Raw genomic sequence first — 4,925 nt, forward strand, 5'->3', positions numbered from 1 at the left:
GGCTACAGGGAACCAGGCAGAGGGCCTTCTCAGTAGCGGCGCCCGCCCTGTGGAATGCCCTCCCACCAGATGTCAAGGAAATAAACAACTACCTGACTTTTAGAAGACATCTGAAGGCAGCCCTGTTTAGGGAAATTTTAAATGAACTGATGTTTTAATGTATTTTTAATATTTTGTTGGAAACCGCCCAGAGTGGCTGGGGAAACCTAACCAGATGGGTGGGGTAGAAATTATTATTATTATTATTATTATTATTATTATTATTATTATTACTATTACTATTACTATTATTATTGCTGCTGCCCCTGCCACATTCCTAATCTGAGATTGCATTATTTATTTATTTATTTATTTTTAAAGGAACTCCAGCAAAATTCCTCAGAGGACATTTCCGCCAGAAAATTTGGGAGATTTTTTGTTTGTTTGTTTTACTCACCTCCCCCGCCTTGCACTTCCACAACAAGGCCACTTTGCAGAAGGGTCTCCAAATATTCTCCACTATGGCCGTTTCCTCACCCCTATCAAAATGCCCTAGAACGAGGTTGGATCCAGGTTGTGGAGGATGCAAAATGGTAGCCAAACTGTGAACACTGTTGCTGTTGATGTGATTTGCATTGGCGCCCACCTCCCTTAGGAAAAGAAAGGAAAATGTTACGCTATTGCCACTGATGCTAACTTCTCTAACGCTGACAAAATTTGGTGAAATGGTGCCCACAAATTAACTGTCTACAAATAGAGTATAGAATTTCAGGAGGTGATTTATGAACCGCTCTGGGGTGGGGGAAATGCTTATCCACAGAAGCCATTAAGTGCCAAAATTTGGGGCTTATGGCACAGTGGCACAAAGCATTTATTGTGCAACATTGCAGCCTTGAGAAATGATCTAATTGTCTTTCCCTTTTTCCCCTCCTACACCCCCAAACAACAAATTGGCAGAGAGGTTTGTTTAATTATATAACCGTAGATAGCCTGACTCATAAACAGATCTCTGGAACTGGTTTTATCTTCTCTTATTATGGGTAAACAATAAATTGGACCCAGCTGACACCTTGGTGCTGCTATAAGAGGAAAAAGCACATGTATTGGCAAAAACAAGGTCTTTGTAACAAGCTATGGCCCGTACTCTTGGTTCATGTTAGAAACCAATTGTTTCCCTTTAAAAACATAAAAGTTTAAGAAGCGGCACAGTATGATAAAAGTTGGTAGTAGGTTACAAACTATGAACATGTTTCTCTTAGGCAATTCCAAAGATCTACATCTCAGTTGTTCTCCATGTCAAAGCAATATCACAATTATTGCGCTGCCGCGCTAAAGAGACCAGAGTAAGATCAGCAGGTCCTCAGAAGAACATGGCAACTTTAAGAACCGCTGCCTGACTTTGCTTTTTCCACTCCTCTCTCTGCATCAGCAGTGGCTGATGAGGCAGTGTTGCTCACCTGGCTTCACAACAGGGAAGCTGATAACCAAAAGTGGGAGGGGCAAGGCAGCGGAGAGGCAGGTGTGGTGCAGGTGTGGTGGCAGAACCAATCAGATACTCCAGCCACTGCACCTGCACCATGCTGACCTCCCTGCTCCCTCTCAGTTACTGGCAGTGACCTCCATGTTGCTGCCCCACCCCAATGTGCCCTTTTGACTGCTACTGATCTGCATCCCTTTTTCATTTTGTGGTGTGCCTTTTCAATTGTAAGCCTGGGTGCAGGTATTATTTAAATTGTTGTTGTTGTTCTAGTAGCAACCCCGGAAGCCTTTTCGGCATCTGGTTATTGTAGTTCGCAATTAAGTATCAAGTTGGCAAGCTACTATTTCTCAATTTCAAATATTTATTTTTGAACTTGGTTGGGAATGACCCAGTATTTGTTCCGATACGCGAGATTGAACTCCAGGCCAAGACCAGTCAGCCCCTATGGAAGGGAGAAGCCTTGGCCAAAGAACATAAAGAAGAGGATAAAGATGAAGACTGCCAAAATAAATTATTGAACTATGCAGGACAAATTATTACAAAAAATGGCAATTGTTTAAAGCATATTTTTTAAGCTTTGTGTATAGATTTTTACATTAGTATAACTTGTAAAAGTCACTTGTAATAATATGAAGGAGGTTTTAAAATTGGATTGTTAAATATATAAGGTTTTACGGACGTGTCTAAACAAGTATATTATAATGGAACCAAGAGGGGGAGTAGAGGGAAGTCGACCAAAATTTATGGTTTAATTTGGTTATGGTTTTTTTTTCTGGTTTGTTTTTTTGTATTGTTGTTTTTGGAAAATCAATAAATTGTTATGAAAAAGCAAAGCAAAAAGGGAATGACCCAGTATCACTTCTTGTGCTGTGCTTTCACCAAAGTTTTTCCTTGCATTGGGAACCTGGGAAGGGGGAGATATAAACTGTGACAAACTGTGCATGCACCAGTTCTAAAAAATTTTTTTGGAAATTCTCCAAATCATACTAGAAGAGAAGTGGAAGAGAAAGCAGGGTAGAGTCAGCCTACTAAACAGTGATGAATTAGAATGGAGAATCTGGAGGAGTTGTCCTTCGGTTCTGCTTGTGGGTTTCTCATGGGCATCTGGTTGGCCACTGTGAGAACAGGATACTTACCTACATGGGCCTTGGGTTCTGATCCAGCGGGGTCCTTTTGTGTTCTTATGACATCTGTTTGTATCTAATTTAATAGTTATCCAATAATTCACTAAACCTCTGGAAATATGAATGCGGCATAGTGGTCAGTAGTTATTCTAAATACAGTGTTGGACCTAGACAATGTAAGACCCTGGACATAATGTTGTTTGGAGGACTCCATTTAAACAGCCATGGGTATCCTTCAATTGTGAAGCAAACTTTTTAATTCATACAGCTGCATAATTGACAAAAGCATTGGATTTCTTGGCTTTTAAAGTCTGTTGATTTTATGAATATTTTATATCATTTTATGCAAACTGCTTAGAGGTGGGGTGTTTTTTGTTTTTTTTTTAATTAAGCGGTATATAAACTTCTTTAATTAATTAATTAATTTCTCCCACAAATTATTCCAGTATCTGTTTTCTGTTTCAAGCCATGAGCTGAAATTTTGCAATAGGACTAAGTTCCACATGACTCAGTAAGGCCAGCTTTGGGGTTATTCTGCTCTGTGTCCTGGAATATGACGAGAGGCATGCCTGTATTTTTGCCATAGCCCTAAACAACTATTCCCCCCTACCCTCTCAGGACCGAGTCTGTCACCTGGGAGCTCAAACATGGCTCAGCTCCATATTGTTCTTTTTTAAAAAAAAAAAATAGTAGGTGTGATAATGTGCTCTGTTACCTCTCTGGCAAATCACAGGTTAGTTACATGCTGCTGGTTGTGCAAAAAAAGGCTGCACGTTTCACTTTCCCCAGGCCTGGGACTAGATATTTTGCTGCCTGAGGCGAAGGACAAAATGCCTCCCTCAGGCCCCATTCTGGGTACAGAAACCAGCCAGGCTGGCAGCTAAATCATACTTCATCGCTGTTGACAGGATAGTATATACCACTGCATGTGAGGGTAGCAGCAGGGTAACTCACAGGGCACAGGGAAGGAACACACAGCTCTTCCCTTTAACTGAGAAGAACGGCTGGAGCTCAGGTGGAAAAGTCAAGGGGCATTGCTGCCCTCAGCAACTGCCACCTGAGGCAGTTGCCTCACTTTGGCTAATGATAAGACCAGAACTGACTTCTGCCAATGAATCTTCTGTTTAATGCATTAAAGTTTTAAACTTTGCTTAGGAGTCAACAGAGTGTCTTGAACGGCAATGTTTCCCTCTGGCAGCCTCAGCCTCAGCGTGCTGCATTTTCTTAAGGTGGGAACAGGCCTTTGATAAGCCCACTTACCAAGACATGTGAAGCCTTGCAATGGGTGGCCAGGCCAGGCCACCACCATGAGATGCCACAATTCCCCAGTTGGCATTTGTCACAGACAACGGTCTAGAAAGGTGCCATCTCACCACCACTTACAACCAGGTTAAAGAACCTTTTTCAGGTGGAGAGGCACATTACTTAATGGGCAAACACCAAACTCTTTTCTTTTTGTGGCGAAGGGGGGTGCATGCTATTGGTAAGTGGGGCCAGAGGCAAAGTGGCCAGAGCAATGGGTGGGATTCTTGTTTTTGTACAGTAGGCTAGATTTCAGCCACACAGAAGTTAAGAGGCTTCTACACAACCACATATACATCTCCATCCTCCATGCAGGCAAGCCAGAGGCATTATGGCAGGCGAAAGACACAATGTAGCCAGGCAAAAGCACTTGTTGGGGAGGTACACAGCAGGACCAATGGATGATGTGGCCAAGGGATGGGCACAGCCAATGGAAAGTCCCAGGGGTCACATAGAGAGGTCTGAAGGGCTTTGTTTTGCTTCCAGTTCCAAGTTTCCCTAGCCTGCCTTGCAGTACAACCCTATGCATGCTTGCAATGGTGGCCAAAATGAATCAAAGAATCATTCAGTCCAACTGCCTGCAATGCAGAAATCTTTCACCCAACATGTGGCACGAACCCACAGCCCTGAAGAAGAAACAAATGGAGTGGGGTGGGGGAAGCAAAAACAAAATGAGGGCACTAATTCAATTTTTTAAAAATGCACATGCTAATTTATATGTATAGGTAGGAATTTAGACATTGCCAAAATTTGAATAGAAATGCAATCCATTTCACTATAGTGAAGGCAGCTGTAACTGGGTTGACTGCATGCCTAGTCAAGTCTGTGGGTCCGGATACTCTTGAGGGGCAGCTTCCAAGGCCCCTGGCTCTCCATTTTAATGGTTATCTTTAAACCACTACTTAAAAGGCACAAGAACGTGTCAGGCCAGTAAGCCAGCCCCAACAAAGGCCTGAGCTGCTTGGAAGAAGTGTGGAGCGTGATCAGCTGCATGGATTAAAGAGAAGAGCATTTTTACAGAAAGCCACCTGAGGCAGAAG

Source organism: Podarcis filfolensis (genome assembly GCF_964270895.1).
Source record: "Podarcis filfolensis genome assembly, chromosome: 1".
NCBI classification, from domain to species: domain Eukaryota; kingdom Metazoa; phylum Chordata; class Lepidosauria; order Squamata; family Lacertidae; genus Podarcis; species Podarcis filfolensis.